This window comes from Phyllobates terribilis, unplaced genomic scaffold, assembly GCF_046119375.1.
Source record: "Phyllobates terribilis strain yellow unplaced genomic scaffold, ASM4611937v1 Scaffold_236__1_contigs__length_3049075, whole genome shotgun sequence".
In the NCBI taxonomy this organism is placed as follows: Eukaryota; Metazoa; Chordata; class Amphibia; order Anura; family Dendrobatidae; genus Phyllobates; species Phyllobates terribilis.
This window is the reverse complement of record NW_027362996.1, coordinates 611686-638948: the sequence shown is the minus strand read 5'-3', so window position 1 is coordinate 638948 and position 27263 is coordinate 611686. Positions and strand designations below refer to the sequence as shown.

The window sequence follows — 27263 nt, the reverse complement described above, 5'->3', positions numbered from 1 at the left end:
GGTCGGGTGGTCCCTCGTCGGTGTTGACTTCTGGTGACGGGATCACCAGCAGGCCCTCTTCCTCCATCTGGTCAAGCAGCGTGGCCTCGATCTCGGCGACCACCAGTTCCTCCTCTTCTGGCTCGGCCACCAGGGTCTCAACCATGTGCTCCATCTCTTCTGGCTCAGGGAGGGTATCCTCCTTTTCGCCTACGAAATCCAGAATCTTCTTTTTGGAGGATTCAGTAGCAGGGCTGTCCTCCACCTTCCTCTTTCCCCGGGTTGGAACTGGGGAGACAAGAAGGGGAAAATCCTCCTCGGAATAGATAGCGGCGGGTGGAGGAAAGGTTAATTCCACCGCTACCATGGTCTGGGGAGGGAGAGTGGCTGCCGGGGCAGGGGAAAGGACACCTGCTGAGGAGTAGGGGAAGGAGGAAGAGGAAGTGGAATCCTCAGCAGGGGTGGCCGGGGTGGGGGGGGATTGGACGGGGGTGGCAGGGGGAGGGATCGAGAGAGGGGTGACAGAACTCTTACCCTCCTTTGACTTTTTCTTCTGCTTCGGAGCTGCTGGGACCGTCGCTGGGGCTTTGGCCACCGACTCCTTGACCGCTTTGGCCTTGGTCGTCTCGGCCTTGGCCGCTGGGGCCTTGGTCGTCGCGTCCTTGACCTTCACAGGCCTGGTCATCGGGGCCTTGTCCTCCGTAGCTGGGGTCGTCGCAACCACTGATGCCCAGGATCTCTCACACTTGGGGCAATCCTTGTACAGATGAGCCGCCAGCCCACACAGGTTGCAGGACGTCTTCTTCGGGCAGTCCTTCGAGCTGTGTCCCGTCACTCGACAAATCCTGCAGGCATCCTCCTTGCAGTCCTTCATCTCGTGGCCGTTCTTGCCGCATCTCCTGCAGTTCCGCGGCATGTCCGGGTAATAGATGAGGCCGTAGGAGTTGCCCAGGGAGAATGTCGGGGGCAGGTGCCGAAGTCCGTCTGAGTACGCCAGGTCCCTGTGAAGTCTAACGGTCACCGACCACTTACCTGTCCAGAAGCCGAGTCCATTCAGGATGTGAGAAGGTTCCTTCACAACCAAACAGAAGCGTCTCAGGAAGGTACAGATGTCTTGGCCTGGGGTGTGCGGGTTGCGCATGGAGACCGTGATCCTCCTTTCGTCCCTCTGGATAGGGCAGCTACCTGTAAAGGCAGAGAAAGAATTATCCGGTCCTTTTGCGCTTACCATTTCCCAGAACCTCCTGCAGGTGTTCACAGTGGCGAAGGTGACGAAGAAGATCCCCGTCAAGAAGGTCTGGATGCTGAGGGTGTCCGACCTGGAGAAGCCTCGATCCAGCAGCATCTTCTAGCAGAACACGTCCGAGGACATGTCCGGCACCCTCCCATCCACTTCCTTCAGCTTCAGGGCCACCGTCTGCCGCATCCATGGCTCCAGGGCTGGAGCTTCGTGGCGGGGCTTCTGGGGTCCCTTCTGCTGGCCAGCCGTGGAGGCAGAGTCCTTGGGGTCAGAATCGGCTCCTGGCTGGGCCCTCCTGGCTGTCCCCTGCTCCAGGCTCTTCTTTTCGGCCTTCCTCGCAGCGCTTGCCATGGCTTTCCTCCTGCAGTTACTTCTTGGAGCTGGATCTGGAACTTTTCCCGGAATGGGTGGAGCTATGCAGATTCTTCTCCCGTCGTGTTCTGGACAAATTCCCCGAAAGGTCTTTGTCTCGATGATTTTCTTCCTCGAAGATTCCACAGGACAGCCCGATTCTTCTCCGAGTCTTCGTCTTCTTCTGGATTCTTTAGAGCTTCTTCCTCCCACCGATATCCGCCTTCCTTCTCCGATGTCAGCTGGGCTCCGAAGCTCTTCTCCTTCCGAGTTCGATCGCTCTCGTCAAGTGTAGATCGTAGCTCTTGTGTTCTTATAAGAACAGATACTACACTTGATCTTAGCCAAAAGGCCGAGAAGCGATAACCAGAATTGGTTTCGAACTACGGAGCCACCCAAGGATCCTGAAGAGTCCATTTGTGGAGATGAGCTCCTGGACTCCCGTTAAGAAGACATGTTGTCAACCTCTAGATCCCTTACATGCCTGCACTTTTCGGCTTGCTGCTGCTGCAATCCACGCGTTTTAGATCTGCATAACTCCACCTCTTTAAACACAGCACCCTCACCCCCTGCTGTTCCCACCCGCCTCAACACCGTTGGAAGGGAGGAGAACCAATTAAGGCGGGGGGTGATGTGGAACGAGCAGCTGTCTACCCTTAGCAGGAGGGCTGCTGATTACATACCTCTCCTGCTGCTGCTGCTGCTGCTGCTGGCTGTCCAGCAGCAGACTGAAGGTGGCTGCTGCTGTGCACAGGTATATAAAGGCTCAGAGCCTATTATGACACGCGCAGCCAGCGTTCCATTGCCACATTCCATCTACTGCAGGCAGGATACCTGGCTGGCTGAATGTCGCTGAGAAGCTCACAGAGACCGCCATAAGCAACAGTTTAACAGAATGCCACAGACTAATCAACCAAACTTTTTGGGTTGGGTTCTCTTTTATAGTCTGCAGGCATTAAATGAAAGAAGTCAGTGTTCCAGCAGAGGGAGACAACGTTTCAGAAAAGGCATTGTAGCAAACCAAAAAAGAAATTTTAAGCGCAGCAGAGTAACCAGCGCACATACCTGTTAGCTCAGGTGAGTTTAAAAGGCTGCTGTTGATAACAAGGGCATTTGCTAAATAGATGGTGTGTGTGCAACAATATACTGAAAGGTCAATTATATTGTGCAGCTTATCTCACCACCTGTAGTTATTTAGGTGAAAGCTCCAAAATGCTTGCCTAATATGTCTGTTTATCCAAAAGGAAGTAAAAAGGGAGAGCTAGAAAGATAGCATTTCATTACATTACATGGCAATGCAATGCACAGTTGCTGAAGTTGAACCAAAATGAGCTTGTAATCTGGCTTCTGCAACTTTGAACATGAAAAATCCAATGAGGAGAAGAAAAGCAAAGCCAAAGAGTCCATCCCAAAATCCGACAAACAAGCAAAATGAACAAAAAACATTGAATTCAATTCTTTCTGATTTTAGAAACTGCATTAAAGAAGGGGTGCACCGGTCCTGGAGATACTGCAATACCAGGTCAATGCGTGGAGTGGACAGAGCAAGCTCTTTTTCCATCTCCCTGTTCTAAAAATCCATTTAATATATGGTCCCCAGATAGGGGACGTATCAGATATTAAACTGATAAGAACAGATTTTTTTTTTTTTTTTTTTCTTTTTTTTTTTAACCAAATCAGATAGGCCGGAGCATAAGCTCAATCAAATCGACTTACAAAAGCCTTTCATTGACACTTAGCCTTTCATCACACTTGGTATATAATCAAAAATAAAACCAAACCTTATCATCAGGTACATTATACACTACTAATTAAACTTTACCAAAAACCTCCACTTTTTAAACTTCCAGATCCCTTCAGCATCTATAATACTTCCACGTTCCTGATCCCAGAGGTATATTACATACATACGTGACAGAATCAATCTCAAACATTCATTAACTGACATTTTCTTCCTTTTAAAAACTAACAAATTCCTCGCATCCCACAAACTTTCAATTACACACACCACCAACAACCATAAAATCCTATCCTTAATTCTACTACATGCACCCATCCCAAACATAGCAAGTTTCCAATTAACATACTTTACACCCACCAATTCCTTGCAAAGTCCCCCTATACCCTTCCATACATCATATGCAAAATCACAATCCCATACCATATGTCTAACATGCTCTCTCAAACCACATCCATCCCTCGGGCATACCTCAGATTTAACTAAATCCCTCTTCTTTTGCACATCTCTAACAGGCAAAATGTCATGCAATATCATCCAAGCGATATCTCTCTGTCTGTTAGTCACACCATCTATACTTAATTTTCTCCACATCTCGGTTACTTCCTCCCCTCTCAACCCATTGATATTACATACCACCTCACGCTCACGCACCATCCTAATGACTTTCTTCTTTTGCCTAAAATCACTCATGTTAACGGACAACAAATCATACTTCCTTACAAATTTCTCAACACAACCATACCATACAGGACACTTAAAAGCAACAGGCACTCTAGCATCCCTTTTGACCCACTTTAAGCCATAAAGCATCCATCCAGCCGAATACTTCATCATATAAGCACACTTATTACTTTTCCCTAGAACCACCACCACCATTTTCACGTAACTAATCCCTAAAAAGAAATCAATATTTGGAAAATCCAAACCTCCATTTACACATAACTTATAGACATATTCCCGTTTCAATTTCTCCATGCGACTTCCCCAAAGAAAATTAAAGATGAATTTCTCAGTTTTCCTAATTTTCTTAAAAGCAGCAGGATATACATTCGCAACAAACAACAAAATAGGCAAAATAACCGCCTTAATAATCAGAACTTTCCCAGTCAGAGTTAGTTCTCTCATTCGCCAAAAATTCAACTTGCGCACCACTCTCACCCCACAATCTTCCCAACTCTCATTTCCTTTCAAATCATCATTAAACTTAATCCCAAGCACCTTTATTGCACCATCCTCACACCTCACACCATCCATCCGTACATTCCTCTCACCAAAACATTTAAAGGAACTCTTAGTCCAATTGACCTTAAAAGCTGAGACACTACAAAACAAACTTAATATCAACCTTGCCCTACTCATCGCAGCCATATTCCCACTCACAATCACTACATCATCCATGTAACCTAGAATTCTCACATCCTTTCCATTACTCCCAGGAATCATCACACCTCTCATAACCTTATCCTTCCTAACCATACACATCAACACTTCAATCACACTAATAAACAAAAAAGGGGACATAGGGCACCCCTGACGCACTCCTGATTTAATTCTCACTTTCTCACTCAACCACCCATTCACCAAAAATTCACTTGAAACATTACAATACAAACTCCTAACACAGTTTACAAAATTCCTGGAATAACCCATCTTAGACAAAACCTTAAACATAAAGCTATGTGACACACGGTCAAAAGCTTTTTCAAAATCAACCGAAAACAACAAACATTTCTGCTTACGACTCATACAATCCCCAATCACATCACGCAGCAACACCAAATTTTCAGTCATACTTCTCCCAGGCACTGCACACACTTGATCTTCATCCACCACACCGCCAATCACTTCCCGCATCCGGCTAGCCAACAATTTACTAAAGACCTTATAGTCTGCATTCAAAAGGGTGATTGGCCTCCAATTCCCCAAATCCTTTTTATCACCTTTCTTATGAACCAAAACCACCACCCCATCTCTCATAGATTCACTCAACATATTCTCCGTGAACATATACTGGCACACCTCCAATAAGTCATTTCCCATCGTGTCCCATTCCTTAACATATAACTCCACGGGCAGTCCATCCTTCCCAGGTGTTTTATTCTTACTCGCAGACATCACCACTTTTTTAACTTCATCCAACACAATTACATCATCCAATATTTCACGTTCATCCTCACCCAAACAACCTTCTAAACACCCCAAAGCATCAGTCAACATCCTATCATCAACCCATTTTTCCCCATACAACTCCTTATAAAACAACACCACCTCCTGCATCACATCCTTCCCACTCACACACACCCCATCACCATTCACCACCTCATCCATATCTACTTTCTTCCCAAAAACTTTTTTGAAAAAAAATCTTGTGCATTTCTCATTTTTCTCCAAATGTTCAATCTTAGAACGGTAAATAATTTCTTTCCCTTTACCCTCAATATATTTCTTAATCTCTTCTTTCACTTGACACATCAAAACATCCACATCCACTCCAATCATCCTTAACTTCCTCAGCCACTCCAGTCTAGAGCTTAAATCATTAAATTTTGCTCTATTCATTGCTGCTTTCCTCCTGCCCCTTTTTCTAAAGAAAAAAACAATCTCACTCTTCATCCAGTCCCACCACTCAAGCACATTCCTGAAATCACTTTTTTTATCCCTCCACCTAACATACATTCGCCTAAAATCACGCATGATCCTATTATCTTCCAGCAAACGCACATTAAGTTTCCACACGCCACCACCATATACAAAGGAAATCTTACCTTCTAGACGTGCCCTCAAACACACATGGTCAGAGAAGGGAACATCTTCCTGCTGGAAATTCCTACAAATAACATTTTGTGAAGAAAAGAAGATACGGTCTATTCTAGACTCTATGCCTCCCCTGTCGGCCTTATAGGTCGCAGGAGGTGGATTACCTAAAAAAACTTCCGCAGCATCCTGTAAGGAAAAATCCGCCACAAGACTCTTGAGTCTTTTACCTGTAACATCCATCTTATCCCCCTCCGTCACACAATTGAAATCTCCAACAAAAATTATTGGCATTTTGCCAGATAAAAAAAAACATAATTTCTCAAAAATTTCCAGCCTCTCCCCTTTATCTATTGGTGCATACATATTTACCACCCTAACCCTCCACCCCCTACAATTTAACTTACATATTACACACCTCCCCGCCTCCACCACCATGTAACTTTCTATCTTAACACTATAACCCTTCACCAAAACACCTACCCCACAATTTTTATTACATACAGAACCAGACCACACACTTTGACCTAAAGGCCATGCATTTTCACTTAAGGGATCGGAGATCCCACACTCCTGGACACAGTATACGTCCGCATCCAAGTTGCTCAAGTAGTCCAAAATTGCCACTCTTCTCGACTCAGATTTAATCAGCCGAACATTTAGCGACAAGATGCTGAGAGCAACTTGGGCACCCATCTATTAATTTGATGTGGCAGGTCACGACAACATGCCCACCTGTACATCATCCTAACCCTTCTGGGGGTAGGACGCTGGACGTGCAGATATCGTAGTTTGTGCCTTCCCCCAAAAAAGACACATCTTGGGGATCGGATGCAGTAGGGTACACCCGGGCTGGACTCACACTGCAGTCACTTAAAGGGGAAAAGGATGGTTCGGTTTTCTTGTTTTTCTTCACTGAAGCGCCTCCATCTTCATCTGAACTATAATCCCGCCGCTGGGGGTCAAAGTCCCCCTGACCTCCCTCCTCCTCAAGGTCAGAAACGACATCGCTCCAGGCCACATGCGGTGTTCTGGTCAGATCAGACTCCTCTTCCCCCTGCAATGTAACCATCATGTCTGGAATTTCAGCCTCCAGATCCTCCACCGGGGCCACTTCCATGCCTATACGATCATCAGTTATCGTCTCAGACTCACTGACATCTGAAGCCACAGACGCGGCCCTCTGCACCGGTGGCTCAGGTGCCAGCTCCATATTTCCTCTTACATTCACACGAACCAGTTCTGGAAAAGCAACCCGAGCCTCCTCCTCATCCAGTAAAGCCAGAGTAGATATCGGAGCAGTCGGAGTTGGAGCAGTCGGAGTTGTAGCTGTGGGTGCAGGAGATTCATTTCTTCTCCTTCCCCTTCCCGCTGCCCCCGCATATGAACCAGGATGGAATATACAGTCTCTGAAGGCATGCCCCTTCTCTCCGCAGAGGTTACAGACTATTTCATTTTTGCAATTATTGGAAGAATGACCCACCTCATTGCACTTCCTGCAAATAATCTGTCTGATGTCGCATGCTTCCTGAGTATGGCCATACCTCCTACAATGACGACAAAACCTGGGCGCATTGGGGAAGAACAGGTAACCCCGCTCACTCCCAATGGAAAAATTTGATGGAGGATAATGTATACCCCCTGGTTCATCAGGACTTTCCCGGAACTTGACCATGAAACGATATTTACCGGTCCATAGTTCCTCCTCATTCATGACTTTTACTGCCACCTTGGTAATATAGCAGTGCCTATTTAGAAAGGCATAAATCAAAGCCAAGTCCACATGTGGGTTGTACATGAAAACAGTCAGAGGTACCTCTTTGGAGCAATACAAGATGACAAAAGTCAGCCCATCCAAATATTGATTGTCCAGATTCTTTTTCAAACAATCATAGAAATTGTTGCAAACAGCCATAGAAGTAAATACAAGATTATACTTGCTTTTGAATTGCTGGAGGCACAAGATTTCTTCCTTCTTCACTTCAAGGAGTCCAAACAAAATCTCCTTCACCACGAAGCTGAGGGTAAAGATTCCTTCTTTGCCTTCTTCCACATCAATCTGGATTCCAAACTTCACTCGAGCCTCACCGGGCCCAACGTATCGAATGCGTCCCATTATCGCTAGTCGTGTCTACTGGCCAACTCCTTATAGCAGCAAGTGGCTTAAGCCATAAAATGGCGATGCCACAGGGCCAAGAGTTAACGCACAGACAGCCAAATGACTAGACCCATTACAGATCTGAGCCAAAAGGCCGAGAAGCGATAACCAGAATTGGTTTCGAACTATGGAGCCACCCAAGGATCCTGAAGAGTCCATTTGTGGAGATGAGCTCCTGGACTCCCGTTAAGAAGACATGTTGTCAACCTCTAGATCCCTTACATGCCTGCACTTTTCGGCTTGCTGCTGCTGCAATCCACGCGTTTTAGATCTGCATAACTCCACCTCTTTAAACACAGCACCCTCACCCCCTGCTGTTCCCACCCGCCTCAACACCGTTGGAAGGGAGGAGAACCAATTAAGGCGGGGGGTGGGGTGGAACGAGCAGCTGTCTACCCTTAGCAGGAGGGCTGCTGATTACTTACCTCTCCTGCTGCTGCTGGCTGTCCAGCAGCAGACTGAAGGTGGCTGCTGCTGTGCGGAGGTATATAAAGGCTCAGAGCCTATTATGACACGCGCAGCCAGCGTTCCATTGCCACATTCCATCTACTGCAGGCAGGATACCTGGCTGGCTGAATGTCGCTGAGAAGCTCACAGAGACCGCCATAAGCAACAGTTTAACAGAATGCCACAGACTAATCAACCAAACTTTTTGGGTTGGGTTCTCTTTTATAGTCTGCAGGCATTAATTGAAAGAAGTCAGTGTTCCAGCAGAGGGAGACAACGTTTCAGAAAAGGCATTGTAGCAAACCAAAAAAGAAATTTTAAGCGCAGCAGAGTAACCAGCGCACATACCTGTTAGCTCAGGTGAGTTTAAAAGGCTGCTGTTGATAACAAGGGCATTTGCTAAATAGATGGTGTGTGTGCAACAATATACTGAAAGGTCAATTATATTGTGCAGCTTATCTCACCACCTGTAGTTATTTAGGTGAAAGCTCCAAAATGCTTGCCTAATATGTCTGTTTATCCAAAAGGAAGTAAAGAGGGAGAGCTAGAAAGATAGCATTGCGTTACATTACATGGCAATGCAATGCACAGTTGCTGAAGTTGAACCAAAATGAGCTTGTCATCTGGCTTCTGCAACTTTGAACATGAAAAATCCAATGAGGAGAAGAAAAGCAAAGCCAAAGAGTCCATCCCAAAATCCGACAAACAAGCAAAATGAACAAAAAACATTGAATTCAATACTTTCTGATTTTAGAAACTGCATTAAAGAAGGGGTGCACCGGTCCTGGAGATACTGCAATACCAGGTCAATGCGTGGAGTGGACAGAGCAAGCTCTTTTTCCATCTCCCTGTTCTAAAAATCCATTTAATATATGGTCCCCAGATAGGGGACGTATCAGATATTAAACTGATAAGAACAGATACTACACTTGATCTTAGCCAAAAGGCCGAGAAGCGATAACCAGAATTGGTTTCGAACTACGGAGCCACCCAAGGATCCTGAAGAGTCCATTTGTGGAGATGAGCTCCTGGACTCCCGTTAAGAAGACATGTTGTCAACCTCTAGATCCCTTACATGCCTGCACTTTTCGGCTTGCTGCTGCTGCAATCCACGCGTTTTAGATCTGCATAACTCCACCTCTTTAAACACAGCACCCTCACCCCCTGCTGTTCCCACCCGCCTCAACACCGTTGGAAGGGAGGAGAACCAATTAAGGTGGGGGGTGGGGTGGAACGAGCAGCTGTCTACCCTTAGCAGGAGGGCTGCTGATTACTTACCTCTCCTGCTGCTGCTGGCTGTCCAGCAGCAGACTGAAGGTGGCTGCTGCTGTGCGCAGGTATATAAAGGCTCAGAGCCTATTATGACACGCGCAGCCAGCGTTCCATTGCCACATTCCATCTACTGCAGGCAGGATACCTGGCTGGCTGAATGTCGCTGAGAAGCTCACAGAGACCGCCATAAGCAACAGTTTAACAGAATGCCACAGACTAATCAACCAAACTTTTTGGGTTGGGTTCTCTTTTATAGTCTGAAGGCATTAATTGAAAGAAGTCAGTGTTCCAGCAGAGGGAGACAACGTTTCAGAAAAGGCATTGTAGCAAACCAAAAAAGAAATTTTAAGCGCAGCAGAGTAACCAGCGCACATACCTGTTAGCTCAGGTGAGTTTAAAAGGCTGCTGTTGATAACAAGGGCATTTGCTAAATAGATGGTGTGTGTGCAACAATATACTGAAAGGTCAATTATATTGTGCAGCTTATCTCACCACCTGTAGTTATTTAGGTGAAAGCTCCAAAATGCTTGCCTAATATGTCTGTTTATCCAAAAGGAAGTAAAGAGGGAGAGCTAGAAAGAGAGCATTGCGTTACATTACATGGCAATGCAATGCACAGTTGCTGAAGTTGAACCAAAATGAGCTTGTCATCTGGCTTCTGCAACTTTGAACATGAAAAATCCAATGAGGAGAAGAAAAGCAAAGCCAAAGAGTCCATCCCAAAATCCGACAAACAAGCAAAATGAACAAAAAACATTGAATTCAATACTTTCTGATTTTAGAAACTGCATTAAAGAAGGGGTGCACCGGTCCTGGAGATACTGCAATACCAGGTCAATGCGTGGAGTGGACAGAGCAAGCTCTTTTTCCATCTCCCTGTTCTAAAAATCCATTTAATATATGGTCCCCAGATAGGGGACGTATCAGATATTAAACTGATAAGAACAGATACTACACTTGATCTTAGCCAAAAGGCCGAGAAGCGATAACCAGAATTGGTTTCGAACTACGGAGCCACCCAAGGATCCTGAAGAGTCCATTTGTGGAGATGAGCTCCTGGACTCCCGTTAAGAAGACATGTTGTCAACCTCTAGATCCCTTACATGCCTGCACTTTTCGGCTTGCTGCTGCTGCAATCCACGCGTTTTAGATCTGCATAACTCCACCTCTTTAAACACAGCACCCTCACCCCCTGCTGTTCCCACCCGCCTCAACACCGTTGGAAGGGAGGAGAACCAATTAAGGCGGGGGGTGGGGTGGAACGAGCAGCTGTCTACCCTTAGCAGGAGGGCTGCTGATTACTTACCTCTCCTGCTGCTGCTGGCTGTCCAGCAGCAGACTGAAGGTGGCTGCTGCTGTGCGCAGGTATATAAAGGCTCAGAGCCTATTATGACACGCGCAGCCAGCGTTCCATTGCCACATTCCATCTACTGCAGGCAGGATACCTGGCTGGCTGAATGTCGCTGAGAAGCTCACAGAGACCGCCATAAGCAACAGTTTAACAGAATGCCACAGACTAATCAACCAAACTTTTTGGGTTGGGTTCTCTTTTATAGTCTGCAGGCATTAATTGAAAGAAGTCAGTGTTCCAGCAGAGGGAGACAACGTTTCAGAAAAGGCATTGTAGCAAACCAAAAAAGAAATTTTAAGCGCAGCAGAGTAACCAGCGCACATACCTGTTAGCTCTGGTGAGTTTAAAAGGCTGCTGTTGATAACAAGGGCATTTGCTAAATAGATGGTGTGTGTGCAACAATATACTGAAAGGTCAATTATATTGTGCAGCTTATCTCACCACCTGTAGTTATTTAGGTGAAAGCTCCAAAATGCTTGCCTAATATGTCTGTTTATCCAAAAGGAAGTAAAGAGGGAGAGCTAGAAAGATAGCATTGCGTTACATTACATGGCAATGCAATGCACAGTTGCTGAAGTTGAACCAAAATGAGCTTGTCATCTGGCTTCTGCAACTTTGAACATGAAAAATCCAATGAGGAGAAGAAAAGCAAAGCCAAAGAGTCCATCCCAAAATCCGACAAACAAGCAAAATGAACAAAAAACATTGAATTCAATACTTTCTGATTTTAGAAACTGCATTAAAGAAGGGGTGCACCGGTCCTGGAGATACTGCAATACCAGGTCAATGCGTGGAGTGGACAGAGCAAGCTCTTTTTCCATCTCCCTGTTCTAAAAATCCATTTAATATATGGTCCCCAGATAGGGGACGTATCAGATATTAAACTGATAAGAACAGATACTACACTTGATCTTAGCCAAAAGGCCGAGAAGCGATAACCAGAATTGGTTTCGAACTACGGAGCCACCCAAGGATCCTGAAGAGTCCATTTGTGGAGATGAGCTCCTGGACTCCCGTTAAGAAGACATGTTGTCAACCTCTAGATCCCTTACATGCCTGCACTTTTCGGCTTGCTGCTGCTGCAATCCACGCGTTTTAGATCTGCATAACTCCACCTCTTTAAACACAGCACCCTCACCCCCTGCTGTTCCCACCCGCCTCAACACCGTTGGAAGGGAGGAGAACCAATTAAGGTGGGGGGTGGGGTGGAACGAGCAGCTGTCTACCCTTAGCAGGAGGGCTGCTGATTACTTACCTCTCCTGCTGCTGCTGGCTGTCCAGCAGCAGACTGAAGGTGGCTGCTGCTGTGCGCAGGTATATAAAGGCTCAGAGCCTATTATGACACGCGCAGCCAGCGTTCCATTGCCACATTCCATCTACTGCAGGCAGGATACCTGGCTGGCTGAATGTCGCTGAGAAGCTCACAGAGACCGCCATAAGCAACAGTTTAACAGAATGCCACAGACTAATCAACCAAACTTTTTGGGTTGGGTTCTCTTTTATAGTCTGAAGGCATTAATTGAAAGAAGTCAGTGTTCCAGCAGAGGGAGACAACGTTTCAGAAAAGGCATTGTAGCAAACCAAAAAAGAAATTTTAAGCGCAGCAGAGTAACCAGCGCACATACCTGTTAGCTCAGGTGAGTTTAAAAGGCTGCTGTTGATAACAAGGGCATTTGCTAAATAGATGGTGTGTGTGCAACAATATACTGAAAGGTCAATTATATTGTGCAGCTTATCTCACCACCTGTAGTTATTTAGGTGAAAGCTCCAAAATGCTTGCCTAATATGTCTGTTTATCCAAAAGGAAGTAAAGAGGGAGAGCTAGAAAGAGAGCATTGCGTTACATTACATGGCAATGCAATGCACAGTTGCTGAAGTTGAACCAAAATGAGCTTGTCATCTGGCTTCTGCAACTTTGAACATGAAAAATCCAATGAGGAGAAGAAAAGCAAAGCCAAAGAGTCCATCCCAAAATCCGACAAACAAGCAAAATGAACAAAAAACATTGAATTCAATACTTTCTGATTTTAGAAACTGCATTAAAGAAGGGGTGCACCGGTCCTGGAGATACTGCAATACCAGGTCAATGCGTGGAGTGGACAGAGCAAGCTCTTTTTCCATCTCCCTGTTCTAAAAATCCATTTAATATATGGTCCCCAGATAGGGGACGTATCAGATATTAAACTGATAAGAACAGATACTACACTTGATCTTAGCCAAAAGGCCGAGAAGCGATAACCAGAATTGGTTTCGAACTACGGAGCCACCCAAGGATCCTGAAGAGTCCATTTGTGGAGATGAGCTCCTGGACTCCCGTTAAGAAGACATGTTGTCAACCTCTAGATCCCTTACATGCCTGCACTTTTCGGCTTGCTGCTGCTGCAATCCACGCGTTTTAGATCTGCATAACTCCACCTCTTTAAACACAGCACCCTCACCCCCTGCTGTTCCCACCCGCCTCAACACCGTTGGAAGGGAGGAGAACCAATTAAGGCGGGGGGTGGGGTGGAACGAGCAGCTGTCTACCCTTAGCAGGAGGGCTGCTGATTACTTACCTCTCCTGCTGCTGCTGGCTGTCCAGCAGCAGACTGAAGGTGGCTGCTGCTGTGCGCAGGTATATAAAGGCTCAGAGCCTATTATGACACGCGCAGCCAGCGTTCCATTGCCACATTCCATCTACTGCAGGCAGGATACCTGGCTGGCTGAATGTCGCTGAGAAGCTCACAGAGACCGCCATAAGCAACAGTTTAACAGAATGCCACAGACTAATCAACCAAACTTTTTGGGTTGGGTTCTCTTTTATAGTCTGCAGGCATTAATTGAAAGAAGTCAGTGTTCCAGCAGAGGGAGACAACGTTTCAGAAAAGGCATTGTAGCAAACCAAAAAAGAAATTTTAAGCGCAGCAGAGTAACCAGCGCACATACCTGTTAGCTCAGGTGAGTTTAAAAGGCTGCTGTTGATAACAAGGGCATTTGCTAAATAGATGGTGTGTGTGCAACAATATACTGAAAGGTCAATTATATTGTGCAGCTTATCTCACCACCTGTAGTTATTTAGGTGAAAGCTCCAAAATGCTTGCCTAATATGTCTGTTTATCCAAAAGGAAGTAAAGAGGGAGAGCTAGAAAGATAGCATTGCGTTACATTACATGGCAATGCAATGCACAGTTGCTGAAGTTGAACCAAAATGAGCTTGTCATCTGGCTTCTGCAACTTTGAACATGAAAAATCCAATGAGGAGAAGAAAAGCAAAGCCAAAGAGTCCATCCCAAAATCCGACAAACAAGCAAAATGAACAAAAAACATTGAATTCAATACTTTCTGATTTTAGAAACTGCATTAAAGAAGGGGTGCACTGGTCCTGGAGATACTGCAATACCAGGTCAATGCGTGGAGTGGACAGAGCAAGCTCTTTTTCCATCTCCCTGTTCTAAAAATCCATTTAATATATGGTCCCCAGATAGGGGACGTATCAGATATTAAACTGATAAGAACAGATTTTTTATCGAAAGCCCGAATTCGTGTACAAAACCCGAGTGCGCTTAAAAAAGTGACAAGTGCCACAAAAAAAGTGCACTAGGATGCTGGTCTTCTTGAAACCCTCTCCAAAAGGAGAAGGGTCCCCCAAACCATTCCCCGTCCCTCCGAGCCAAAAGGCCACAGCGAGGAACAGGGACAAAAAGCCACCTCCAGCCGAAGCCAGAGGCGACCCAATCTTACCCCCAGCACCTGCCCGAGTTCTCACCCGAGCAAGGCACTGGGAGCCAAAGACTGTGCTCCCCTCCCGGAAGAGGGGAGCCAACAACGCTCTCCTCCCGAAAGAGGAGAGCCAGGGGGTTTCAGGGGGGAGCGGAACCTGATGGCCACACACTCCCCCCCTAGACCTGCCAAGAGAGGAACCCGTAAGGGAACCGCATCCCGACAAAATCCTAGTAGGACGTGACACACGTGAATAAGTGGACACACAGTGACAAAGAAATTAAATAAATAGTGAAGGTTTCACAGTATAATACTGCCCGGACCTTCGACCGGGAATTGAAAAATTCCCCATCCTAAGGCCAGAAGGCCCGGAATAAGGGTGTGTGCGAAGAAAGAAAATTTGAAGTGCTTGTGCAAATGTGCCATAAACTCAAGTGGGGTTCCCAATCCCAGTGAGTTAAGGCACCCCAGGGTCACCACTCCTGGGGCACTTCACACTTCGGGCTTTCGATCTTCCCCGGCCCAATGGCGTCGATCCTGGGGGGCCATGCTTTCCACCAGATGACTATATTAGCCACCTGGTGTACTAACAAGCGCCTAAACCCCAGTGTGCATAATATATCAATCTACTAGGGCAGCCAACATCCAAAACCGCCTTTTCGAAAGATACTACACTTGATCTTAGCCAAAAGGCCGAGAAGCGATAACCAGAATTGGTTTCGAACTACGGAGCCACCCAAGGATCCTGAAGAGTCCATTTGTGGAGATGAGCTCCTGGACTCCCGTTAAGAAGACATGTTGTCAACCTCTAGATCCCTTACATGCCTGCACTTTTCGGCTTGCTGCTGCTGCAATCCACGCGTTTTAGATCTGCATAACTCCACCTCTTTAAACACAGCACCCTCACCCCCTGCTGTTCCCACCCGCCTCAACACCGTTGGAAGGGAGGAGAACCAATTAAGGCGGGGGGTGGGGTGGAACGAGCAGCTGTCTACCCTTAGCAGGAGGGCTGCTGATTACTTACCTCTCCTGCTGCTGCTGGCTGTCCAGCAGCAGACTGAAGGTGGCTGCTGCTGTGCGCAGGTATATAAAGGCTCAGAGCCTATTATGACACGCGCAGCCAGCGTTCCATTGCCACATTCCATCTACTGCAGGCAGGATACCTGGCTGGCTGAATGTCGCTGAGAAGCTCACAGAGACCGCCATAAGCAACAGTTTAACAGAATGCCACAGACTAATCAACCAAACTTTTTGGGTTGGGTTCTCTTTTATAGTCTGCAGGCATTAATTGAAAGAAGTCAGTGTTCCAGCAGAGGGAGACAACGTTTCAGAAAAGGCATTGTAGCAAACCAAAAAAGAAATTGTAAGCGCAGCAGAGTAACCAGCGCACATACCTGTTAGCTCAGGTGAGTTTAAAAGGCTGCTGTTGATAACAAGGGCATTTGCTAAATAGATGGTGTGTGTGCAACAATATACTGAAAGGTCAATTATATTGTGCAGCTTATCTCACCACCTGTAGTTATTTAGGTGAAAGCTCCAAAATGCTTGCCTAATATGTCTGTTTATCCAAAAGGAAGTAAAGAGGGAGAGCTAGAAAGATAGCATTGCGTTACATTACATGGCAATGCAATGCTCAGTTGCTGAAGTTGAACCAAAATGAGCTTGTCATCTGGCTTCTGCAACTTTGAACATGAAAAATCCAATGAGGAGAAGAAAAGCAAAGCCAAAGAGTCCATCCCAAAATCCGACAAACAAGCAAAATGAACAAAAAACATTGAATTCAATACTTTCTGATTTTAGAAACTGCATTAAAGAAGGGGTGCACCGGTCCTGGAGATACTGCAATACCAGGTCAATGCGTGCAGTGGACAGAGCAAGCTCTTTTTCCATCTCCCTGTTCTAAAAATCCATTTAATATATGGTCCCCAGATAGGGGACGTATCAGATATTAAACTGATAAGAACAGATACTACACTTGATCTTAGCCAAAAGGCCGAGAAGCGATAACCAGAATTGGTTTCGAACTACGGAGCCACCCAAGGATCCTGAAGAGTCCATTTGTGGAGATGAGCTCCTGGACTCCCGTTAAGAAGACATGTTGTCAACCTCTAGATCCCTTACATGCCTGCACTTTTCGGCTTGCTGCTGCTGCAATCCACGCGTTTTAGATCTGCATAACTCCACCTCTTTAAACACAGCACCCTCACCCCCTGCTGTTCCCACCCGCCTCAACACCGTTGGAAGGGAGGAGAACCAATTAAGGCGGGGGGTGGGGTGGAACGAGCAGCTGTCTACCCTTAGCAGGAGGGCTGCTGATTACTTACCTCTCCTGCTGCTGCTGGCTGTCCAGCAGCAGACTGAAGGTGGCTGCTGCTGTGCGCAGGTATATAAAGGCTCAGAGCCTATTATGACACGCGCAGCCAGCGTTCCATTGCCACATTCCATCTACTGCAGGCAGGATACCTGGCTGGCTGAATGTCGCTGAGAAGCTCACAGAGACCGCCATAAGCAACAGTTTAACAGAATGCCACAGACTAATCAACCAAACTTTTTGGGTTGGGATCTCTGTTATTGTCTGCAGGCATTAATTGAAAGAAGTCAGTGTTCCAGCAGAGGGAGACAACATTTCAGAAAAGGCATTGTAGCAAACCAAAAAAGAAATTTTAAGCGCAGCAGAGTAACCAGCGCACATACCTGTTAGCTCAGGTGAGTTTAAAAGGCTGCTGTTGATAACAAGGGCATTTGCTAAATAGATGGTGTGTGTGCAACAATATACTGAAAGGTCAATTATATTGTGCAGCTTATCTCACCACCTGTAGTTATTTAGGTGAAAGCTCCAAAATGCTTGCCTAATATGTCTGTTTATCCAAAAGGAAGTAAAGAGGGAGAGCTAGAAAGATAGCATTGCGTTACATTACATGGCAATGCAATGCACAGTTGCTGAAGTTGAACCAAAATGAGCTTGTCATCTGGCTTCTGCAACTTTGAACATGAAAAATCCAATGAGGAGAAGAAAAGCAAAGCCAAAGAGTCCATCCCAAAATCCGACAAACAAGCAAAATGAACAAAAAACATTGAATTCAATACTTTCTGATTTTAGAAACTGCATTAAAGAAGGGGTGCACTGGTCCTGGAGATACTGCAATACCAGGTCAATGCGTGGAGTGGACAGAGCAAGCTCTTTTTCCATCTCCCTGTTATAAAAATCCATTTAATATATGGTCCCCAGATAGGGGACGTATCAGATATTAAACTGATAAGAACAGATTTTTTATCGAAAGCCCGAATTCGTGTACAAAACCCGAGTGCGCTTAAAAAAGTGACAAGTGCCACAAAAAAAGTGCACTAGGATGCTGGTCTTCTTGAAACCCTCTCCAAAAGGAGAAGGGTCCCCCAAACCATTCCCCGTCCCTCCGAGCCAAAAGGCCACAGCGAGGAACAGGGACAAAAAGCCACCTCCAGCCGAAGCCAGAGGCGACCCAATCTTACCCCCAGCACCTGCCCGAGTTCTCACCCGAGCAAGGCACTGGGAGCCAAAGACTGTGCTCCCCTCCCGGAAGAGGGGAGCCAACAACGCTCTCCTCCCGAAAGAGGAGAGCCAGGGGGTTTCAGGGGGAAGCGGAACCTGATGGCCACACACTCCCCCCCTAGACCTGCCAAGAGAGGAACCCGTAAGGGAACCGCATCCCGACAAAATCCTAGTAGGACGTGACACACGTGAATAAGTGGACACACAGTGACAAAGAAATTAAATAAATAGTGAAGGTTTCACAGTATAATACTGCCCGGACCTTCGACCGGGAATTGAAAAATTCCCCATCCTAAGGCCAGAAGGCCCGGAATAAGGGTGTGTGCGAAGAAAGAAAATTTGAAGTGCTTGTGCAAATGTGCCATAAACTCAAGTGGGGTTCCCAATCCCAGTGAGTTAAGGCACCCCAGGGTCTCCACTCCTGGGGCACTTCACACTTCGGGCTTTCGATCTTCCCCGGCCCAATGGCGTCGATCCTGGGGGGCCATGCTTTCCACCAGATGACTATATTAGCCACCTGGCGTACTAACAAGCGCCTAAACCCCAGTGTGCATAATATATCAATCTACTAGGGCGGCCAACATCCAAAACCGCCTTTTCGAAAGATACTACGCTTGATCTTAGCCAAAAGGCCGAGAAGCGATAACCAGAATTGGTTTCGAACTACGGAGCCACCCAAGGATCCTGAAGAGTCCATTTGTGGAGATGAGCTCCTGGACTCCCGTTAAGAAGACATGTTGTCAACCTCTAGATCCCTTACATGCCTGCACTTTTCGGCTTGCTGCTGCTGCAATCCACGCGTTTTAGATCTGCATAACTCCACCTCTTTAAACACAGCACCCTCACCCCCTGCTGTTCCCACCCGCCTCAACACCGTTGGAAGGGAGGAGAACCAATTAAGGCGGGGGGTGGGGTGGAACGAGCAGCTGTCTACCCTTAGCAGGAGGGCTGCTGATTACTTACCTCTCCTGCTGCTGCTGGCTGTCCAGCAGCAGACTGAAGGTGGCTGCTGCTGTGCGCAGGTATATAAAGGCTCAGAGCCTATTATGACACGCGCAGCCAGCGTTCCATTGCCACATTCCATCTACTGCAGGCAGGATACCTGGCTGGCTGAATGTCGCTGAGAAGCTCACAGAGACCGCCATAAGCAACAGTTTAACAGAATGCCACAGACTAATCAACCAAACTTTTTGGGTTGGGTTCTCTTTTATAGTCTGCAGGCATTAATTGAAAGAAGTCAGTGTTCCAGCAGAGGGAGACAACGTTTCAGAAAAGGCATTGTAGCAAACCAAAAAAGAAATTGTAAGCGCAGCAGAGTAACCAGCGCACATACCTGTTAGCTCAGGTGAGTTTAAAAGGCTGCTGTTGATAACAAGGGCATTTGCTAAATAGATGGTGTGTGTGCAACAATATACTGAAAGGTCAATTATATTGTGCAGCTTATCTCACCACCTGTAGTTATTTAGGTGAAAGCTCCAAAATGCTTGCCTAATATGTCTGTTTATCCAAAAGGAAGTAAAGAGGGAGAGCTAGAAAGATAGCATTGCGTTACATTACATGGCAATGCAATGCTCAGTTGCTGAAGTTGAACCAAAATGAGCTTGTCATCTGGCTTCTGCAACTTTGAACATGAAAAATCCAATGAGGAGAAGAAAAGCAAAGCCAAAGAGTCCATCCCAAAATCCGACAAACAAGCAAAATGAACAAAAAACATTGAATTCAATACTTTCTGATTTTAGAAACTGCATTAAAGAAGGGGTGCACCGGTCCTGGAGATACTGCAATACCAGGTCAATGCGTGGAGTGGACAGAGCAAGCTCTTTTTCCATCTCCCTGTTCTAAAAATCCATTTAATATATGGTCCCCAGATAGGGGACGTATCAGATATTAAACTGATAAGAACAGATTTTTTTTTTTAATTTGGCTATCCCCCACATGGGGATAAAAACCGTTGATTTAAAAATTAAACAAATTACAGAAATAAAACCATTACATCCACATTACACTTTCGGGACTTCAAAGAAAAATAAAAATTCCATCACAGCAAATTTTACAAGACTTCAAATATTCCATAGGTTAAAAAGCCATTTGCCTGCCAACGTTACATTCTTTTTCCTGTCCAATAAATAGTATATGTACATTTCACTTTTACAAAAGGCTAAAACATCATCTACTGGTAACATTTCATGTTTAAAAACAGCAATATTTCTAGCATTCCAGAGCGCTATCTTGGCACAATTCACTATCTTCCACGCCATTATTTTTTGGTCCATTGTTGGGCATTCCAGAAGACCATATAACACTGATGCAAAATTAAAGTCCTTGAGGTCCACCATTTTCTCCAGCAGGGGGATTAATCTTCTCCAGAACTCTTTAGCAAAAGCACAAGTCCATAAAAGATGCTTCACTGTCTCTTCTTCTTGACAACCTTCTCTTGGGCAGATGGCAGACCTCACAAAACCTCTTCTGTACTGGAATGCCCGGCAAGGAAGACAGTGGTGTGCGCAGCTCCAAGACATGTCTTTCTGTACATTAAAAAGATAAGGGGCGTTAATCATTTTCCATATGTGTACAGTTTTGTCATCATCATAACGCTCAATATCACACAACGTCACATCAGTACTAATTTGTTTGAGTAGTGTCTTGCTGTTACATAGATCCCCTGTCTGTTTCTTATTCAAATTAAAATCAAGAATAATTTTCTTTAAAATCTCATAATGTGCAGGTAGGTTAAAAGCATAAGGAAAGGATAAAACCGTTTCAAACCAACCAAACCTTCTCATGAGAAAACCAGTGTTAAAACGCATAAAATAGGAAAGGTAATTATCTTTAAAAAGGGTTTTAAAACAGAAACAGAAAAAATGTATTAAAAGAAACTTATCTAAAACAGGGAAATCTTTCCCACCTTTAACCTTTGGCTTTGTCACAATTTCTCTTTTGAGTTTCTCCATTTTTGAGCCCCAAAAAAAGGTAAAACATACTTTTGTAATTCGTTTCAACAAATTTGTAGGAGGGGGGAACACCAAACTAAGATATAACAGGATAGGTAATATCACCATTTTTACAATCAGAACTTTACCTTCCATTGACAGCTTTCTCATATTCCACATGCAGATTTTCTGATTAATTTTCTGTGCTGCCGCATCCCAGCTATTAAAACCATTATTAGATTCATTAAAAGAAACACCTAAAATAGTAATGGAATCTGTAACTGCAATTGGTACATCATGTAAATGTGACACCCCAGGGGTCTGGTTGCCACAGTGATAGAGATATTATGTCTGAGAGCAGGTGGGAGGTCCTTTGGTCAGGGATCCTGTGCATGCCACACCTCCTGCCCAGTCTTGGGAGGGGAAGAACTTCCCCTGTATAAACCCGGGGCTGAGGCAGGGTGAGTCAGACAAGGAGAGTGGAGAAGAGAAGCAGCATAGGAAACAGCAGAGTTACAAGGAGTCAGGGGCTGGCAGCTACAGAGCTCGCCCTGACTAAGAAGATTCTTTACCGGACCCGGAGTCCGAGGCTGTGGGGACTAACTCCTACCCAGCAGCAGAATCCGTCGGGCAGGGGATTTCAGGTCCTCTGGCCCAGAAGCCCGAAGGCACGGTCACACGCGTGGGACCAGCACCGCCATCGTGGAGCGGAAGCCATTAGAAGGCCCCGAGTCACCGGCCATACGGGTGAGCACCCCACGGTACACTCAGGGACGTGGGCTACTTACATCAGCTTCTAGCAAGGTAGCCAGAAGAGTACAGTCAGTTTGGGAGGCCTACAACTACGCCTGGCCAGGGGAGATCCCATCTGCTCAAAGACTGACCAGGCCCCGTTTGCTAGCAAGTACTCCGGGAGGGTCTGTCGTTGTTACCAGTAAAGACCCTGAACTACACCGTACCGTCTCTGAGTGGTTCCTGCTACCCCCATCATCCACGTCGGCTGCCCTGAGGCCATACCCCTCCCGTTGGGGGTTATACTATCACGCTGCACAATCCTACCACCGGCCTCAGCGGTCTGCCCTGCAGCAGCAGCTTCCTGGCTGCACTCAACGGGTGGCGTAGTCATCAACTATTTACTACTAATAGACTGCCGTCTAGTTTGACTCCCTGGGCACGGACCGGGTCACCGCCACGAGATTACAACCCTCCACGGATCCGGCTCCGGGTAAGCGCCCGCGTGCGCACCGCAGCGCGACACAGGCCCAGGGGCGCGTCAACTTTGGCGTAGTCGGCAGGATTTCGTGCCCGCAACCACCGGGTACTGCGTGCCTGAAAAGCAAAGACTGTTCAAACTTACCAGTGGTGAAGGTTTCCCGCCATCCGGCGCCATCTTCTACCTTCTTCCCGCCATCCGCGAAGTTTTCCCGCCATCCGGCGCCATCTTCGACCTTCTTCCCGCCATCCGTGGAGTTTTCCCGCCATTGGACGCCATCTTGAGGACGCCGCGCGGGAAGAAGAGGGGCGTGGACTCCGAAAGCGCGCGAGAACTGAAGCCCCGCCTCACGTCCGGACGTTGCGTAAGGTCCTGGAAGGAGCCCAGCAGACGCCGACGTCACAGGAGCGCGACGGAAGGTCCTCAACCCTGACGATCCACTGCGGAGCCGCGGCCTACGGAAGAGGATCATCGCAAGGTAGGCCACGGTCCACTAGGGGGGAGGAAGATGTCGGATACGGAGGAGAGCTTCACTGCCTCAACCCCCGCCAGCGCTACCGCTGCTGCAGTTATGCCCTTCACCATGCCCTATATCCCGGGAGCAGCTTGGCTACCCCAGTACTCAGGGGAGTCACATACCCTGCATGACTTTAGAGAAAAGCTGGATAGCCTCTTCCAGGTGTACCCCCTCACAGAAGAGCAAAAAGTGAGCATCCTGGTGGCCCAACTAACCGGGGCAGCCAAAAGGGAAGTAAAATCCTGGCCACCTGGGAGGAAGACTGTCGCAGGGATACTAACCCGGCTGAAGGACACCTTTGATACCCGCACCTCAGCCGAGATTAAGCTTAGATTCTACGGGTGCAAGCAGCGAGCGCATGAGAGTATAAGGGACTATGCACTAAACCTACAAGAGGCCCTGAGGGCCATAAAGCAGACCGACCCTGATGGGGTGGGAAACGAGGACAGGCTGTTGACTGAACAATTTATAGAGGGTTTATATTGCAATGCCCACCGAACCCAGTTGCGGGCAATGGCCTTACAGGATCCCCATCTGGACTTTGCACAGTTCAAGGACAGAGCCATCCGGGTGCTCCGAGAACCGGCACCAGGTGGCGTTGTGACCCACAGACGCCCCACTACCACTTACTACCAGGAGGCGGCGCCCTTGTCAGCAGGGCCTGTGGGAGCTGATGCGCAGGCTTTGGACAATGACCCGGCTCCAGACCTACACCATCAGGTCCAAGAGCTAGCTAAGAGCGTTGCTGCGCTAACCCGAACTGTGCAGTCTTTACAGGTTTCCACCCCAGGGAAGATCCAGCTGGCATCCGGACCGGAGGACATCCCGTGGCGTCGACCAAGGAGGACCCCACCGGCCAGAGGAAGACCCAGTGACCGATACAGTGAGGACGGACGACCCATCTGCCGCCGCTGCAATCAACCCGGACATATGGCAAGGTACTGTTCTTTAAACGGGCACAACCTGGGGTAGAGGGCCAACCCCCAGGAAAAAGATCACCAGGCCCATCGAACTGGCGCGACAGATATGTGGGAGGACGTCCAGTCTTGCCTGTGGTACTGGATGGCATTCCCATGAGTGCCCTACTGGACACCGGGTCACAGGTCACCACCATCCCGTACGTGCTCTTCAAGCAGTACTGGAATGACTCGGATATTACCCGCTACCCCGACGACGACTTGAGTATCATCGCCAGCAATGGTCAGCCCGTGCCACAGATCGGATTTAAAGAGGTGACCATCAAAATTGGTAGAGTCGAACTGGCCGCACAGGGACTGATCATTGTAGATATCGATAAACATGAGAGTCACCCAAAAATAACTCTAGGAACTAATGTAATTGAAAATTGTCTTGCAGAGGTGATTTTCCTTTTACAGCAGGTTGCCAAGAATGCCAGCTCCGGCGAGCAGCGGGTGCTCCAGAAAGAGATCCGGGCACTGATGCAACGGCAACAAGTGGAACTCTCCGGCGGTGAGATTGGTAGCGTAAGAATGTGTGACCCTTTTCCTATTGCCATGCCCCCAAAAAGTGAAATGATGATTTGGTGCCGGGCAGCTATTGGTCTGAGAGGTAGAGATTACCAGGCAATGGTAGAACCAGTTTACTCAGACAGTAGGCCCACCATTTTGACAGCACGGGGGGTGGTCAATGTACGCCATGGGAGGGTGCCCATTCGCATAATAAATATCGGGGAGAGGGAAGTGTACCTGCCCCGGTATGCCACGCTAGCCAAATTATATACCACTAATCAAAGTTCTATACAATCTGTGGAACCCTTGCCTCCATCTCACCCGGAGGAAGGTAACGGCTCTAAGAAAGACATGGAGGACTGGTGTCAGCAACTACATTTGGGTACTGACTCCACTCCCTCACATCAGAAACAAGGAGTCTATCGGGTGGTTCAAGAGTATGAGAGAGTGTTTAGTAAACACCCGTTAGACTTCGGGCGAGTCAAGGGGGTAGAACATCGCATCCCCACGGGAGATCATCCTCCCATAAAAGAGAGGTATCGACCCGTACCCCCTGCACATTACCAACACGCCAAGGGGATGCTTAGAGATATGAAGGAGGCTGGGGTAATCCGGGATAGTTGTAGCCCCTGGGCAGCCCCATTAGTTTTAGTCAAAAAGAAAGACAACACCATGAGGATGTGTGTAGATTACCGGAAAATCAACCGTATCACACACAAGGATGCGTACCCCTTACCAAGGATAGAGGAGTCATTGGCTGCTTTAAGATCTGCTAACTTCTTCTCTACCTTGGATCTCACTAGCGGGTACTGGCAGGTTCCTGTAGCAGAGGCGGACCGGGAGAAGACCGCATTCACCACCCCGATGGGACTTAGCGAGTTCACCTGCATGCCGTTCGGACTCTGCAACGCACCAGGAACCTTCCAACGCCTAATGGAGTGTTGTCTGGGCCACAGAAACTTCGAGACGGTCCTGTTGTACCTGGACGATGTCATCGTATATTCCAAGACGTATGAGGACCACCTGAAACACCTGGCGGAAGTGTTCGAGGCTCTGGCGAGTTACGGCCTAAAGGTGAAACCCTCCAAGTGTCACCTCCTGAAACCAAAGGTGCAGTACCTGGGACACGTGGTGAGCGCTGACGGAGTGGCTCCCGACCCCGATAAGATCACCGCAATTAAGGGATGGCCAAGCCCCTCCAGCGTAAAAGAAGTGCGGCAGTTCCTCGGGTTGGTAGGCTACTACCGAAGGTTTATTCCCGGTTTCACCAAAAAGGCAGCACCTATGCAGGACCTCCTGATAGGCCAGTCCCGGAAGGCCAAGAACCAGAAGCCGCCCTTCAAATGGGAAGAGCTGGAAGAAGAGTCCTTCCGCCAGCTGAAGATGGCCCTCACGGGGGACGAAATCCTGGCGTACCCGGATTATAGCCAGCCCTTTATCCTCTACACCGACGCCAGTAACATCGGGCTAGGAGCCGTACTGTCCCAGATCCAGCAGGGGAAGGAACGAGTAATCGCCTACGCCAGCCGAAAGCTGCGACCCACCGAAAGGAACCCCGAGAATTACAGCTCATTTAAGTTAGAGTTCCTGGCCGTAGTATGGGCAATCACTGAGCGCTTTAAGCATTACCTCGCTTCTTCCCGGTTCACCGTGTACACGGATAACAACCCGCTGACACACCTGGACACGGCAAGACTCGGTGCCCTGGAGCAGAGGTGGATGGCCCGTCTGTCCAACTACGAGTTCGCAATTAAATACCGGGCAGGACGCTCCAATACCAACGCGGACGCCCTGTCCAGGATGCCCAACCTGCCGGACGGAGGAGAAGATCCGGAGGGACTGGAAGAAGTTGAACTCCCTGCGTTCCACCGTCATGGGACTATTCAGTATTCCCACCGGGTAAGGAGTAAGCAGGCTGCTACGTTGAACCCCTTACCCCACTACAACTGGGCGGAAACGCAAGACAGCGACCCTGCCGTCCGACTGGTGAAGGAGATGCTGACTCGGCCGGAGGCTCGCCTTGAACCAGACGCTCCGGAGGAAGCCAAACAACTATGGGCAGAGAAGAGTCGACTGTTCCTTTACAAAGGGAAGTTGTGCCGCAGAATGGTTAACTCCCGGACGCATGAATTACTCTGGCAAGTAGTGGTGCCACGAAGAGACGCAGCCATGGTGATGGAGGCATACCACGACGGAGCTGGACACTTTGGGTGGAAAAAGCTGGAGTTCCTGCTGCGCGAGCGGTTCCACTGGGTAGGCATGAGGGGAACCATCGAGAAGTGGTGCAGAGATTGTGGCCCGTGCAACCTGAGAAGGAAGGACCGAGCCAGCCAGAAGACTCCCCTGCAGTCCATCGTCACCCGGCAACCGTTGGAACTGGTAGCCTTGGATCATGTAAAACTGACCCCAAGCAGAAGTGGCTACGTCTACGCGTTAACCATCGTGGATCATTACTCCCGGTTCTTGGTTGTCGTCCCCGTCAAGGACTTAACGGCTCAAACAGCAGCTAGAGCCTTCCAGCAGCACTTCTGCCGTCCACACGGGTACCCGGACCAAGTGCTGACGGACCAGGGACCTGCCTTTGAAGCGGAGGTCTTTCAGGAATTCTGCAAT

At 47.7% G+C, this 27263-nt stretch overlaps 7 non-coding genes and 4 pseudogenes across 7 annotated transcripts; all 11 read right to left on the bottom strand.

Moving 5' to 3' along the window:
- Positions 1-1856: 1856 nt before the first annotated feature.
- On the bottom strand, positions 1857-1934 carry LOC141216902 (U2 spliceosomal RNA; annotated as a pseudogene).
- Positions 1935-3055: 1121 nt separating this feature from the next.
- Positions 3056-3252, bottom strand: LOC141216824 (U2 spliceosomal RNA). Its single transcript, XR_012285821.1, has one exon. It is a non-coding gene; the product is annotated as a U2 spliceosomal RNA (small nuclear RNA).
- Positions 3253-9438: 6186 nt separating this feature from the next.
- LOC141217139 (U2 spliceosomal RNA) lies at positions 9439-9629 on the bottom strand. Its single transcript, XR_012286010.1, has one exon. It is a non-coding gene; the product is annotated as a U2 spliceosomal RNA (small nuclear RNA).
- A 1109-nt stretch (positions 9630-10738) lies between these two features.
- LOC141217138 (U2 spliceosomal RNA) lies at positions 10739-10929 on the bottom strand. Its single transcript, XR_012286009.1, has one exon. It is a non-coding gene; the product is annotated as a U2 spliceosomal RNA (small nuclear RNA).
- Positions 10930-12038: 1109 nt separating this feature from the next.
- Positions 12039-12229, bottom strand: LOC141217137 (U2 spliceosomal RNA). The gene has a single exon (XR_012286008.1). It is a non-coding gene; the product is annotated as a U2 spliceosomal RNA (small nuclear RNA).
- A 1109-nt stretch (positions 12230-13338) lies between these two features.
- LOC141217135 (U2 spliceosomal RNA) lies at positions 13339-13529 on the bottom strand. The gene has a single exon (XR_012286006.1). It is a non-coding gene; the product is annotated as a U2 spliceosomal RNA (small nuclear RNA).
- A 1109-nt stretch (positions 13530-14638) lies between these two features.
- On the bottom strand, positions 14639-14816 carry LOC141216747 (U2 spliceosomal RNA; annotated as a pseudogene).
- A 723-nt stretch (positions 14817-15539) lies between these two features.
- LOC141216934 (U2 spliceosomal RNA) lies at positions 15540-15697 on the bottom strand (annotated as a pseudogene).
- Positions 15698-16806: 1109 nt separating this feature from the next.
- On the bottom strand, positions 16807-16997 carry LOC141216592 (U2 spliceosomal RNA). The gene has a single exon (XR_012285620.1). It is a non-coding gene; the product is annotated as a U2 spliceosomal RNA (small nuclear RNA).
- Positions 16998-18106: 1109 nt separating this feature from the next.
- Positions 18107-18284, bottom strand: LOC141216754 (U2 spliceosomal RNA; annotated as a pseudogene).
- A 1990-nt stretch (positions 18285-20274) lies between these two features.
- On the bottom strand, positions 20275-20464 carry LOC141216782 (U2 spliceosomal RNA). Its single transcript, XR_012285792.1, has one exon. It is a non-coding gene; the product is annotated as a U2 spliceosomal RNA (small nuclear RNA).
- Positions 20465-27263: the final 6799 nt, after the last annotated feature.